Below are 15,571 nucleotides of genomic sequence, written 5' to 3'. Positions count from 1 at the left end.
CAGTTTTTGGCAACCACCCCTCTTTCTCCGGAAGGTCTTTGCTATTTGGGATCATTGGGACGTCCTTTTAAATGGTTACGGTTAGGGTTAGGTAAGAGGTAAGGGTAGGGGTTATGGTTAGGGTTTAGGGTCGGGACGTCCCAGGGATCCCGGATAGCACTGACCCGAAAGCTCTACAACGAACCAATGGGATGAACCAACGCTTGTGGCATCTCCCGGCTGATTGTGAACTACAACCTCTCACTTCTCCTCCGACCCCCATCCCGAGGAAGAGCACGCCCTCCCTCACCACTCGCCACACCCGTCGCTATGGGCGGGCCATAGGGGGCCGGGCCCGCCCCCAAAAATGCTTGTGCCCCCCCCCCCCCCCACTTGAGGGAATTTATTATTAAATATAGGTACTGTAGGCTAATAATAATTGTGCCCTGCCCTCCCATGCATTTCATATGCCCCCCTTAAGACTGAGGTCTGGCGACGGGTCTGCCACTCGCTCACACGCGCCTGTAGAAAATGCATAAAACTAAAAGGCGCAGTGTACTTCTTCTTCAAGATTATTTTCCACTGAACAAGGGTGAGGAAAATCTATGTCCAACAACGACGTGGCGAAGGCTAAATGACAGTCGGTTTGAAGTTACTTTTTGTCACGAATTCAGCCGAGACTGCCCCTCCTCCTTGCTCGGGCAGGTTTAGGCGTTCGTCATCACCAGCTTACTAGCCACTACCGCTCCATTTATCATCACTCCATTTGTCTTGTCTTGTCTTGTCTTGTCAATCACACACACCTGGTACTCATTCCCTCATTAGTCTGTGTATAAGTGTTCCCTCTGCCCCCTTGTCCTTTGTGAGTGATTGTTCATTGTGAGAGTGAGTAGCTCGGTTGAGCTACTCTTTCCTTGTATGTAGCCAAGGTGGATTTTTCCCTTGTGCTAGTTTCGTTTTGACACTTGCTGCGCTTTATTCATGTACACTGAATAAACTCTGGATTTCGGTGTTTTACCTCCTGCGCCTGACTCCGTCATTCACACCTCATCACAGAATCACTCACCTCTATGGAGTCAGCAGAAGAGGAGCGCACGCCTGGAATAGTGGCAAGGGTCCAGGAACATTCCACTATGCTGGCCAGCTTAGGGGAAGCGATGGATCGGGTTCTTCAAGTCGTCCAACGCCTGGAGAGAAGAGGAACCTATCCGTCGAGACAAGCTGGCCAACCGGATCCAGCCACCTACATCACTGCACCCGGAGGGATCCAGATATCTCGACCACGGGCGTTCGATGGGACGCCGGCTCTATGTCAGGGATTCCTTGTCCAACTGGAGCTGTACTGCTGAGGCTGACAGGGCCTTCAGTAACCTGAGGGAACTGTTGACCTCGGCCCCGGTACTGGCCCACCCCGATCCATCACTACTGTTCGTAGTGGAGGTGGATGCGTCCGAGGTTGGGATGGGAGCAGTCCTGTCTCAATACTCGGGCACGCCACCCAAGCTCCGCCCCTGTGCGTTCTTCTCAAAGAAGCTCAGCCCGGCGGAGCAGAACCACGGCGTTGGTGATCGGGAGCTGTTGGCTGTTGTTCGAGCTCTGACCGTGTGGAGACATTGGCTCGAGGGGGCGAAACACCCATTCCTCCTCTGGACAGACCACCGTAACTTGGAGTACATCTGGGCAGCGAGGAGGCTGAACCCTCGCCAAGCCAGGTGGGCCTTATTCTTCACCCGGTTTGATTTCACACTGTCATACATTCCGGGTACGAAGAACGTGAAGGCAGACGCACTGTCCCGGCTGTATGATACAGAGGAGAGGCCCAGAGACAATACCTCCATACTGCCAGACTCATGCATTGTGGCACCGGTAGTATGGGCGACGGACGCAGATATAGCGCAGCCATTACGCACAGATCCATCTCCTCCACAGTGTCCAGCTGGGCTGCAGTACGTGCCTGCGCTTATCCGTGATCGTCTGATCTACTGGGCACACACGTCACCCTCCTCTGGTCACCCAGGTATCGGTCGTACAATGCGCTGCCTGACTGAAAAGTACTGGTGGCCTACCTTGGCTAAGGACGTGAGGGTGTATGTTTCCTCCTGCTCAGTGTGCACCAAGAGTAAGGCACCTAGGCACCTCCCAGCGGGTAAGTTAAAACCTTTACCAGTTCCACAACGACCACGGTCTCATTTGAGTGTTGATCTTTTTTTAAACTGATCTGCCTCTCTCTCAAGGGAACACCACCATCCTGGTCGTTGTGGACCGCTTTTCGAAGGCCTGCCGCCTCCTTCCTCTGCCCGGTCTCCCCACAGCTCTGCAAACTGCGGAGGCCCTGTTTACACACGTCTTCCGGCACTACGGAGTACCAGAGGATATAGTGTCTGACCGAGGTCCCCAGTTCACGTCAAAAGTCTGGAAGGCGTTCATGGAACGTCTGGGAGTCTCGGTCAGCCTGACCTCTGGGTTCCACCCTGAGAGTAATGGGCAGGTGGATCGGGTAAATCAGGATGTGGGTAGGTTCCTGAGGTCCTATTGCCAGGACGGGCCGGGGGAGTGGTCGGTGTTCCTGCCATGGGCAGAATATGCCCAGAACTCTCACCGCCACTCCTCTACGAACCTAACGCCATTTCAGTGTGTTTTAGGTTATCAACCGGTTCTGGCACCGTGGCGCCAGAGCCAGACCGAAGTTCCTGCGGTGGATGACTGGTTTCGGCGCGCGGAGGAGACGTGGAACGCTGCCCATGTTCACCTCCAACGCGCCGTGCATCGTCAGAAGGCCAACGCTGACCGTCACCGCAGTGAGGCCCCCGTCTTTGTACCGGGGGATCGGGTCTGGCTCTCGACCCGGAATCTGCCCCTCCGCCTGCCCTGCCGGAAGCTGAGCCCGCAGTTTGTAGGGCCGTTCAAAGTCCTGAGGAGAATCAACGAGGTCACAAATAGGTTATTACTCCCCCTTGATTACTGTATTAACCCCTCGTTTCATGTGTCTATCCTCAGGCCGGTGGTGGCTGGTCCGCTCCAGGAGTCTGAGGTACGGGAGGTCCCTCCACCTCCTTTGGACATCGAGGGGGCGCCGGCGTACTCTGTCCGTTCCATACTGGATTCAAGGCGCTGGGTGGGGGGCCTTAAGTACCTCGTGGAGTGGGAAGGGTACAGTCCGGAGGAACGGTGCTGGGTCCCGGTGAGAGATAACCTCGATCCCTATCTGTTGAGGGACTTCCATCATCGCCATCCGACTCGCCCTGCTCCGTGTCCTCCTGGCCGTCCCCGAGGCCGACGTCGGCGCACTGCTGGAGCAGCGTGTCAAGGGGGGCGGGTACTGTCACGAATTCAGCCAAGGCTGCCCCTCCTCCTTGCTCGGGCAGGTTTCGGCGTTCGTTGTCACCGGCTTACTAGCCACTACCGCTCCATTTATCATCACTCCTTTTGTCTTGTCTTGTCTTGTTAATCACACACACACCTGGTACTCCCTCATTAGTCTGTGTATAAGTGTTCCCTCTGCCCCCTTGTCCTTTTGAGTGATTGTTCATTGTGAGAGTGAGTAGCTCGGTTGAGCGGTAGAAGGATTACTTTATAATATTCCAGGTATTCTTTAAAGAGGTAGGGTTTCAAGTGTCTCCGGAAGGTGGTCAGTGACTCCGCTGTCCTGGCGTCGTGGGGGAGCTTGTTCCACCATTGGGGTGCCAGAGCAGCAAACAGCTTTGACTGGGCTGAGCGGGAAATGTGCTTTCGTAGAGGTAGGGGAGCTAGCAGGCCAGAGGTGGATGAACGTAGTGCCCTCGTTTGGGTGTAGGGTCTGATCAGAGCCTGAAGGTAAGGAGGTGCCGTTCCCCTCACAGCTCCGTAGGCAAGCACCATGGTCTTGTAGTAGATGCGAGCCTCAACTGGAAGCCAGTGGAGTGTGCGGAGGAGCGGGGTGACATGAGAGAACTTGGGAAGGTTGAACACCAGACGGGCTGCGGCGTTCTGGATAAGTTGTAGGGGTTTAATGGCACAGGCAGGGAGCCCAGCCAACAGCGGAGTTGCAGTAATCCAGACGGGAGATGACAAGTGCCGCTTTTTGTGTAAGGTAGGGTCGTACTCTGCGAATGTTGTAGAGCAGGGTTCTTCAATTCCAGTCCTGGAGGGCCGAAACACTTCTGTTTTTTATTTCTACCTGGTAGTTAATTGCACTCACCTGGTGTCCCAGGTCTGAATTAGCCCCTGATTAGAAGGAGAGGATGAAAAACAGAGGTGTTTCGGCCCTCCAGGACCGGAATTGAAGAACCCTGTTGTAGAGCATGAACCTGCAGGATCGGGTCACCGCCTTGATGTTAGCGGAGAACGACAGGGTATTGTCCAGAGTCACGCCAAGGTTCTTTGCACTCTGGGAGGAGGACACAATGGAGTTGTCAACCGTGATGGCGAGATCATGGAGTGGGCAGTCCTTCCCCGGGAGGAAGAGCAGCTCCGTCTTGCCGAGGTTCAGCTTGAGGTGACCATTGTTCTAGGTTGCTAAGGGGAATGGTAGCTGTGCCATTTACCTTGGCCCAGAGTGTGTCCAATTTGTTCTCTCTCTCTCTCTCTCTCTCTCTCTCTCTCTCTCTCTCTCTCTCTCTCTCTCTCTCTCTCTCTCTCTCTCTCTCGGTTAATGGCTCCATATAAATGTCCGAGGCGGTTTTCACATTGATTATTTTGGTTGAAATGACATGGAAACAATGTTGATTCAACCAGTTTTTGCCCAGTGGGTGGTGTCAAGTGTAAATAAGATTGAGAACACTTCGGGAGGAGGGTAGGAGAGAAACATACTGTATAGAGAGAGACATACTGTATAGAGAAAGAGGGAGACAGAGAGAGGACAGTGTGTGTGTGGGAGAGAGAGAGGGAGAGCAGGTGCATCACTAATGTCTTGTTAAAAAGGTTACAGCATGGCGCTCCTCTTTTCTAATGGGGCTCCGACTGTGCTTGAGAGGCAATTTCCGGAGAAGATGATGGTGCTATGAGAGAGTGCTGGGAGTTCTCAGTGTGTGTGTGACTTTGTGTGTGATTGAGAGAGAAAATGTGTGTGTGTTTATATGCCAGCTTGCATCTGTCTGCGTATTTTGAAGAATTACTGTAGCCTATCAATTCATTTATTTGAAAAATGCTGTACATAAAATCAGCCGGCTGTTCCAAACACCCATTCTCAGCATTTTGTCAAATATCACATTTCCAAATTGAGTCTAAATTAAACAAAACAAGTACTACTCTCAATAACCCAAATCAGCATTTTTAAAATCATACTGTGAAGTGTGCATTTTCCTCTCAATAAATTACAAGTGAGGTAAATGTCGCCACCATGTGGCCAAAAAACACTCTCACAGTTTGAGATGGACCGTTCCTTGAGTTTGAATGCTTTGTTTGGAACCAATTTGTCCAATATAAACAGCAACATTTCTCTCACATGTTTTATTTCAAGGATAAATTATGCCTTTATTTCTTTAAAGGGGCAAACTGCGATTGCTACATCAATTTTTGGACTTTTAAATTAAGAATATACACCCATTGATACTTGAAGAATGTAACTTATAAATGCCTCATGAGCTTGGGGAAATTGTCATACCCCACCAGAACCAAAAATATCAGCTTGTTTTAATTCTTTATTTGTAAAAAATGAAATTGTAAACAAACACTGTATAGCCTCAAAACATGGTTAAAACTATCAGTTTGATCTTATGGAATTTGAGAGTGAGTTAATTTTTCCAGCCCCATCCCTCAGCTATTTACCAAAACACTGGTGGGGAGGTCACTTTGCTGTTTTTTGAACTTTCAGGGAGAAATATGTTCATATAACACTAGGTGAAACATTGCACCATACTGGATTGCTTTGTTCAGTGTCCTTACATTTCTTTTTGGTAAATGCTATTAGGAATCTCAATGAGAGAGTGGAATCATTAAATAAATGATGCCTTCAAGGCTTAATCATATAAAACATGTCAGTAGTGAGAAGAAGAACTCATTAAGTTTTCTTCCAACCAGAGCTTCCAACAGCAGTGTGAAAGGTAAATGAGAGCTTGTCAAACTTGGTATAGCAATAGGCATTTCTTTATTTCTTATCTGACAAATCTATCCAAAACAGAGGATACATCAAAATATGAATACAACATCATAATGAGCACCTTCTTCATGAAGACGCCTTTCTAACGGGTCCTCAGAATTCCTGAAATTCCACTTAAGTTATGATGACTGCATGGTTATGGTAGGAGTATATGACAGCCAGGGAACCCCCCCAAAAAGTTTGGATCAACACATTAACAGTTAGGATGTTGTGTTTTTCAGGCACATACACACACTTCAGTCATTCACTCACTCTCTCAAGTTGAGTCAATTGTTGATCACTGACTGTACAGCACGTGTTAACAATGTGTCTGTTACAGAATGTCACTTCACTCCTCTCTTGATGCTACAATCCAGCTAAAGTTAGATGTTTGCTACTCTTGCTCTTAAAAAACAGTTTCAGGTAGCTTGATGCTCTTGTTAGCATGACTGATATAACATACAGTATAACATAATCAAATACAACAGGAAACCTATATACCTTTAAGACACGATACACTCTTGTTCCAGTGTTATAACTAGACTGGAGAGAGAATGGAGGGAGTAAAGGTGAAAGAGAGAATGAACGAGGGAGATAGACAGGGTGGGGAATAGAGAAGAGGTACAGTACAGATGTTGCACTGAGAAAGACGGGGTGGAAGAGAAGCCTGGAATCCAAAGTGAACATACTTCCTTTTTACTTTTGTTACAATAGATCGATAGTTGGATTTAGACTATTTAAAGACAAGGAGAAGTACGACAGGGCAAAGTGATGACGATGGTGAGGAAGAGGAACATGAGGAAGAGGGTAGGGTCTGTGTAACTGCCATGCTAAGTGAAAGAGTGAACCACACTGACCTCACAGCAACATTTAGCTGCATGAATATAAAAATCGATAGAAATACAAGTAAACAAACCACAACTGAATGAATGACAGGTAGCCAGTCCACTTCAATAGTGATAATGAATGACAGGTAGCCAGTCTACTTCAATAGTGATAATGAATGACAGGTAGCCAGTCTACTTCAATAGTGATAATGAATGACAGGTAGCCAGTCTACTTCAATAGTGATAATGAATGACAGGTAGCCAGTCTACTTCAATAGTGATAATGAATGACAGGTAGCCAGTCCACTTCAATAGTGATAATGAATGACAGGTAGCCAGTCTACTTCAATAGTGATAATGAATGACAGGTAGCCAGTCTACTTCAATAGTGATAATGAATGACAGGTAGCCAGTCCACTTCAATAGTGATAATGAATGACAGGTAGCCAGTCCACTTCAATAGTGATAATGAATGACAGGTAGCCAGTCTACTTCAATAGTGATAATGAATGACAGGTAGCCAGTCTACTTCAATAGTGATAATGAATGACAGGTAGCCAGTCTACTTCAATAGTGATAATGAATGACAGGTAGCCAGTCCACTTCAATAGTGATAATGAATGACAGGTAGCCAGTCCACTTCAATAGTGATAATGAATGACAGGTAGCCAGTCCACTTCAATAGTGATAATGAATGACAGGTAGCCAGTCCACTTCAATAGTGATAATGAATGACAGGTAGCCAGTCCACTTCAATAGTGATAATGAATGACAGGTAGCCAGTCCACTTCAATAGTGATAATGAATGACAGGTAGCCAGTCCACTTCAATAGTGATAATGAATGACAGGTAGCCAGTCCACTTCAATAGTGATAATGAATGTATATTTAAAGAAATATATCAAATGTATATTCCAGTATGTAGGAAAGTTATTGGGTGTTAGTAACCGGGCTGTTGCATTGTGACGTCTTGAGAGTCTTTGAGCTATTAATGTATGTTTCATAACATTTTCATCCAGCTGTATAATAACAGTAATGTAATCATATGTTGTTATATCCAGTTGAATGTTACAACATCACATTACTATAGTGTGAAGCTACAGCAGAGCAGAGACTAGTATTTAACTAAACTAAATATCCACCAAAACACAAAATACACAACATATACTTAATCATATATAAGCATATAACCATCTGTTAGTTAATCTGCACCATCACCATCATTTACAAAAGTGCCTCCTCTTTCACCACATAAAAATATTTTAAAAAATCTTCTTAACTGTTCTTATTCCTTTGTCTTGGTTATTTTTCCTGAGTTTTACAAACGGCTCCTTTGATTCGATCGTTCAGTCACTGAGGGCTTATATTGATCTTTCCACTGTGTTTTTATTTTCTTTCTGTGCCGTTCAACCACTGTTCAGAGTGTTCTCTGTCTGAACACTAAAGACTAGAAGAAGAAAAGGAGGAGACCCAAAAGGAGAAGTGGAGACGAAACAGTAGAACTGGGACGAGGGAAAAGGTACTGTAATTGCTTCCACAGCTCTTAGTAGTCTTGGCTTTGGTGAGCTTGTATTTGTACCTCACTGGGTCATCTTGGGGAAAAAATTCAAAGAGTAGGAGGCAAAAAATAACTTTTGATGAACAAGGTCGAGACAGACAGAGGAAGAGGACGCCATATCCGATCAAATCCGTTTAGCTCGTAGAGAGGGACTTCCATGGCCGTCGCCAGGGTCATCTCCATGGTGATGGTGAAGTTGGCGGCTCGAGGAGGAAGTTGCCCTTTAACCGCTAACCACAGATCTAGTATCAGATTCCCCTTACCCCCAACCCTAACCTTAACCATACAAGGATGACAAGGTATTTCACCCTGTATTAATGTAAACTTCAACCTACTTCAGGGTCGTATTCATTACTGCACACCATAGCAAAACGTTTTGCAATGAAAAACGAAAACAAGCCTTTCTTATTGGACAAGTCCAGGTAGTCCCTCCCTGTTTCAGTCAGTTTTATTCCATTTGGTGCCTAATTAATACAACCCATGTAAGGGTGCTTTGAGGTTGGATCTGGGTGATTTAGGTTCTAGGTTCCATGTTCTAGACCTGGGTGGAGAACGAGCGTTGGAGAGGGGGCCGCCCCTCAGGGTGGGCGGGGCAGGGGGCGGGACAGGGGGCGTGGTGCTCGGAGATGGAGGGCAGGTCTAGACTTCGCTGGAGATGAAGCGCCGCGAGGGGAGGAGCACATCGGGAGGGCCGGGGCACAGGTATGGCTGATGGTCATGTGATCTCAGAGTACGGTAGTCCTGGCACCTGGGGGAGGGGAGAGAGAAGGAGAGAACAAGGTTAGGTGGAAAGAAGGATAGGAATGTGTTAAAGGGTTAGATGTACCGAGGGATAGGACAGGGTGGAAGAGGGAAATAATACATGGTTTAAAGAGGAATAGGTCTGTGTTGGGAGGGGATAGGACAAGGTTTAGACAGATCAAGTTTCATAAAGGCTGGAAAAGGGGAGGGCATTATTGAACAGTATCTTCTATTCAAACTTTATTTATCCAGGTTAGTCATAAGGGATATGAGGGTTAACCAGGCGAGAGAACTCATGCAGCAACCAAACCAATAAACAAAAGAGACCCATAAAAAAAAGACCCTTCTTGTAAGAATGAATATGAACAAATGAATTAATTGAATTCACATTCATATTTGAATTCATATTTACAAGAGATTTGAGGATGGCTCATTTTATGAGAACACGATCCCCTCTGACCCCCAAGCCCTTACCTGAGGGCCACTTAACTTTTCAAGTGGACTCTCCACGCGAGGTAGGGTGGACAGCTGCCTGCCGTGGGGGAGCTGAGGGCGCTGGGGGGGCAGCGGGGGCAGAGCTGACGCCGTCTGCTGGAAGTTGTTGATAACACACGACACCTGGTGGAGAGAGGTGGAGATTGGGGATGGAAAGAGAGACAGAAAGAGAGAATGAGAGCGATAGATGGAGAGAGAGGGTGTAGGGAGAGGAAAGAGTTATAAGGAAAGAGGGAGAGAGAGAGAGAGAGAGAGAGAGAGAGAGAGAGAGAGAGATAGATAGAGAGAGAGAAAGAGAGAGAGAGAGCGAGAGCGAGAGAGAGAGAGAGAGAGAAAGTCTGTAAAAATGTGCTGCTGAATACAAGTTATTTAAAGTGATGTAAATTGAAACATTGCAGCTCTAACTTGAAACTGAATGCGTAATGCACAAAATTCCCAATTCCCCCTTCCTCCAACTCCACTCTCCTACCTGCACCCCCATCCCCATCCCCACACCTACACCCACCACTACCCCTACCCCCATCTCCGCTCACCAGCCCTCATCCCCACCCCTACTCCCCCAGTCACCTCACTAGGAAGGCAGCGATGGCCCCTCCGGTCAGGTATCCAGCCAGGACGTTACCCACCCCTACCCCCTCCCCTCCCCGCCACCCCTAACCCCACTTCCACCACCTCCCCATCCCCTACTCCCCAGTCCCCTCACCAGGAAGGCAGCGATGGCCCCTCCGGTCAGGTATCCAGCCAGGACGTCAGCCCAGTGGTTCCTGTATTCTGTGACCCTCACCACCCCCACCAGCACAGCCAGGGACAGGAGGGTCAGACACAGGGTGGGCTTGGTCAGCCGGGTGCCCTTCGTACGGAACATCAGCGTCACGTACATCTGAAAAACAAACACAGAAAGGAATAGTTTATTTAAAAGGTACTCTGCAGACACACACAGAGAGATGGAGGTTTAGATGCAAGCAGAGCTATAAAGTCTAGATATACCCTCTACCTCCACAGAAGCACACACAGAGCTATAAAGTCTAGATATACCCTCTACCTCCACAGAAGCACACACAGAGATATAAAGTCTAGATATACCCTCTACCTCCACAGAAGCACACACAGAGATATAAAGTCTAGATATAACCTCTACCTCCACAGAAGCACACACAGAGATATAAAGTCTAGATATAACCTCTACCTCCACAGAAGCACACACAGAGATATAAAGTCTAGATATACAGTACCTCCACAGAAGCACACAGACATGTACAGACACATACAGTACATTCACACAAAACAATGATATCAGAAAATATATCTCTATTCTTCCCGGTGTCACACTTTATTCCTTCCCCTCTAACTTCCCCCCAGTTCCTACCACAGTGTAGACAGCAGAGTAGATGCTGAGGGCCGCGTCCTTGGAGGGGAAGGACTTGCGTGCGGACGCCACCAGGTAGGGGTTCCCGGTGCAGGCGCGGCGCTCTGTGATGTACTGCATGGGGGACTGGCAGCCCAGGACGGTGTAGTTGGGGCGGCAGGCAGACAGGAAGTGAGGGGTCTGGTTTCCTGTCACCACCTGGCCCGCGTTGGCGAAGATAGTGGTGGCGAAGAGGCCGAATGAGTAGACGCCTGTGGGGGTGGAGGAGGTGGAGGGTGAGGGGAGAGGATGGGGAGGAGAGAGAGAGGGACAGGAGGTGGAGGAGGTGGAGGGTAAGGGGAGAGGATGGGGGAGGAGAGAGAGAGGGACAGGAGGTGGAGGAGGTGGAGGAGGTGGAGGAGGTGGAGGGTGAGGGGAGAGGATGGGGGAGGAGAGAGAGAGGGACAGGAGGTGGAGGAGGTGGAGGGTGAGGGGAGAGGATGGGGGAGGAGAGAGAGAGGGACAGGAGGTGGAAGAGGTGGAGGTTGAGGGGAGAGGATAGGGGAGGAGAGAGAGAGGGACAGGAGGTGGAGGAGGTGGAGGGTGAGGGGAGAGGATGGGGGAGGAGAGAGAGAGGGACAGGAGGTGGAGGAGGTGGAGGGTGAGGGGAGAGGATGGGGGAGGAGAGAGAGAGGGACAGGAGGTGGAGGAGGTGGAGGGTGAGGGGAGAGGATGGGGGAGGAGAGAGAGAGAGGGACAGGAGGTGGAGGAGGTGGAGGGTGAGGGGAGAGGATGGGGGAGGAGAGAGAGAGGGACAGGAGGTGGAGGAGGTGGAGGGTGAGGGGAGAGGATGGGGGAGGAGAGAGAGAGGGACAGGAGGTGGAGGAGGTGGAGGTTGAGGGGAGAGGATAGGGGAGGAGAGAGAGAGGGACAGGAGGTGGAGGAGGTGGAGGGTGAGGGGAGAGGATGGGGGAGGAGAGAGAGAGGGACAGGAGGTGGAGGAGGTGGAGGGTGAGGGGAGAGGATGGGGGAGGAGAGAGAGAGGGACAGGAGGTGGAGGAGGTGGAGGGTGAGGGGAGAGGATGGGGGAGGAGAGAGAGAGAGGGACAGGAGGTGGAGGAGGTGGAGGGTGAGGGGAGAGGATGGGGGAGGAGAGAGAGAGGGACAGGAGGTGGAGGAGGTGGAGGGTAAGGGGAGAGGATGGGGGAGGAGAGAGAGAGGGACAGGAGAAGGGGAGGAATAGAGAGACAGAAGGGAGGGCAGAGAGAGATAAAACTCTTCATTCTATACTGAATGACAGTATTGAGGCAGCATGCCCAATATATTGTCCAATATAGTAGGGCCAATATACACCAGGTTCAATATGGTCTAATGTACAGTGTGACCTATAGGCGAGGCTCACCCAGGAAGCGTACTATCCTGCGGAGGAGGGGGTTGAAGTAACAGCAGTCAGCCGTCACAATGGTCTTCTCCTGAGCCCCCTCTGCTTTCACAAAGAACGTTGTCACCTCTCCAATCAGAATCTACAGACAGATGGACAGATGGACAGACAGACAGACAGACAGAGAGAAAGACAGAGAGGTTAGTGTAAAACACTGAAAGAGCTACGAGCAAATCCAAACCAAATATATAAGAACGGTATCCTGTATTATACTCAATTCTTGTATGTGGCATTATTTATGGCTAGTTTCAGCCAGCCACAGTAACCTACAGTCGTGGTCAAATGTTTTGAGAATGACACAAATATAAATTTTCACAAAGTCTGCTGCCTCAGTTTTTTTGATGGCAATTTGCATATACTCCAGAATGTTACGAAGAGTGATCAGATGAATTGCAATTAATTGCAAAGTCCCTCTTTGCCATGAAAATGAACTTAATCCCCCAAAAACATGTCCACTGTATTTCAGCCCTGCCACAAAAGGACCAGCTGACATCATGTCAGTGATTCTCTCGTTAACACAGGTGAGAGTGTTGACGAGGACAAGGCTGGAGATCACTCTGTCATGCTGATTGAGTTAGAATAACAGACTGGAAGCTTTAAACTGAGGGTGGTGCTTGAAATCATTGTTCTTCCTCTGTTAACCATGGTTACCTGCAAGGAAACACGTGCCGTCATCATTGCTTTGCACAAAAAGGGCTTCACAGGCAAGGATATTGCTGCTAGTAAGATTGCACCTAAATCAACCATTTATCGGATCATCAAAAACTTCAAGGAGAGAGGTTCAATTGTTGTGAAGAAGGCTTCAGGGCGCCCAAGAAAGTCCAGCAAGCGCCAGGACCGTCTCCTAAAGTTGATTCAGCTGCGGGATCGGGGCACCACCAGTGCAGAGCTTGCTCAGGAATGGCAGCAGGCAGGTGTGAGTGCATCTGCACGCACAGTGAGGCGAAGACTTTTGGAGGATGGCCTGGTGTCAAGAAGGGCAGCGAGGAAGCCACTTCTCTCCAGGAAAAACATCAGGGACAGACTGATATTCTGCAAAAGGTACAGGGATTGGACTGCTGAGGACTGGGGTAAATTCATTTTCTCTGATGAATCCCCTTTCCGATTGTTTGGGGCATCCAGAAAAAAGCTTGTCCGGAGAAGACAAGGTGAGCGCTACCATCAGTCCTGTGTTATGCCAACAGTAAAGCATCCTGAGACCATTCATGTGTGGGGTTGCTTCTCAGCCAAGGGAGTGGGCTCACTCACAATTTTGCCTAAGAACACAGCCATGAATAAAGAATGGTACCAACACATCCTCCGAGAGCAACTTCTCCCAACCATCCAAGAACAGTTTGGTGATGAACAATGCCTTTTCCAGCATGATGGAGCACCTTGCCATAAGGCAAAAGTGATAACTAAGTGGCTCGGGGAACAAAACATTGAAATGTTGGGTCCATGGCCAGGAAACTCCCCAGACCTTAATCCCATTGAGAACTTGTGGTCGATCCTCAAGAGGCGGGTGGACAAACAAAAACCCACAAATTCTGACAAACTCCAAGCATTGATTATGCAAGAATGGGCTGCCATTAGTCAGGATGTGGCCCAGAAGTTAATTGACAGCATGCCAGCGAGGATTGCAGAGGTCTTGAAAAAGAAGGGTCAACACTGCAAATATTGACTCTTTGCATAAACTTAATGTAATTGTCAATAAAAGCCTTTGACACTTATGGAATGCTTGTAATTATACTTCAGTATACCATAGTAACATCTGACAAAAATATCTAAAAACACTGAAGCAGCAAACTTTGTGAAGACCAATCCTTGTGTCATTCTCAAAACATTTGACCACGACTGTATGTGGTCATACAGTAGTATCATACAGTATTAACAGTACAACATGGTAAATGGAAATATTCCATTCTGTTACAACTTTCACCTGGAGAAGTAACTGTACATTACATTTTTATGGTTGTTGAATTATCAATGTCGAGTGGTGGAAACAGCAGGGCAGATCCCTGGTATAGTGTGGAGAGGAGGTGGGGACTGGTATAGTGTGGAGAGGAGGTGGGTACTGGTATAGTGGGAAGAGGAGGTGGGTACTAGTATAGTGTGGTAAGGAGGTGGGTACTGGTATAGTGTGGTGAGGAGGTGGGTACTGGTATAGTGGGAAGAGGAGGTAGGTACTGGTATAGTGTGGAGAGGAGGTGGGTACTGGTATAGTGGGAAGAGGAGGTGGGTACTGGTATAGTGTGGAGAGGAGGTGGGTACTGGTATAGTGGGAAGAGGAGGTAGGTACTGGTATAGTGTGGAGAGGAGGTGGGTACTGGTATAGTGGAAAGAGGAGGTGGGTACTGGTATAGTGTGGTGAGGAGGTGGGTACTGGTATAGTGTGGTGAGGAGGTGGGTACTGGTATAGTGGGGAGAGGAGGTGGGTACTGGTATAGTGGGGAGAGGAGGTGGGTACTGGTATAGTAATCTCTCGTAGACAGAGATGTACAGTGAGGGAAAAAAGTATTTGATCCCCTGCTGATTTTGTACGTTTGCCCACTGACAAAGAAATGATCAGTCTATCATTTTAATGGTAGGTTTATTTGAACAGTGAGAGACAGAATAACAACAAAAAAATCCAGAAAAACACGTTAGAAATGTTATAAATTGATTTGCATTTTAATGAGGGAAATAAGTATTTGACCCCCTCTCAATTAGAAAGATTTCTGGCTCCCAGGTGTCTTTTATACAGGTAACGAGCCGAGATTAGGAGCACACTCTTAAAGGGAGTGCTCCTAATCTCAGTTTGTTACCTGTATAAAAGACACCTGTCCACAGAAGCAATCAATCAATCAGATTCCAAACTCTCCACCATGGCCAAGACCAAAGAGCTCTCCAAGGATGTCAGGGACAAGATTGTAGACCTACACAAGGCTGGAATGGGCTACAAGACCATCGACAAGCAGCTTGGTGAGAAGCTGACGACAGTTGGTGCGATTATTCGTAAATGGAAGAAACCCAAAAGAATTGTCAATCTCCCTCGGCCTGGGGCTCCATGCAAGATCTCACCTTGTGGAGTTGCAATGATCATGAGAACGGTGAGGAATCAGCCCAGAACTACACGGGAGGATCTTGTCAATGATCTCAAGGCAGCTGGGACC

General features: G+C 48.4%; 1 pseudogene across 1 annotated transcript; it reads right to left on the bottom strand.

Moving 5' to 3' along the window:
• Positions 1-8,996: 8,996 nt before the first annotated feature.
• On the bottom strand, positions 8,997-12,522 carry LOC311118495 (phospholipid phosphatase-related protein type 2-like; annotated as a pseudogene). Its single transcript has 5 exons — positions 12,402-12,522; positions 11,021-11,271; positions 10,358-10,534; positions 9,634-9,777; positions 8,997-9,166 (listed from the first exon to the last, which is right to left on the bottom strand). The product of its transcript is annotated as a phospholipid phosphatase-related protein type 2-like (transcript).
• Positions 12,523-15,571: the final 3,049 nt, after the last annotated feature.

This window comes from Coregonus lavaretus (genome assembly GCF_964263955.1).
Source record: "Coregonus lavaretus genome assembly, contig: HAP1_SCAFFOLD_955, whole genome shotgun sequence".
NCBI lineage: Eukaryota > Metazoa > Chordata > Actinopteri > Salmoniformes > Salmonidae > Coregonus > Coregonus lavaretus.
This window is presented reverse-complemented; position numbering and strand designations above follow the sequence as displayed.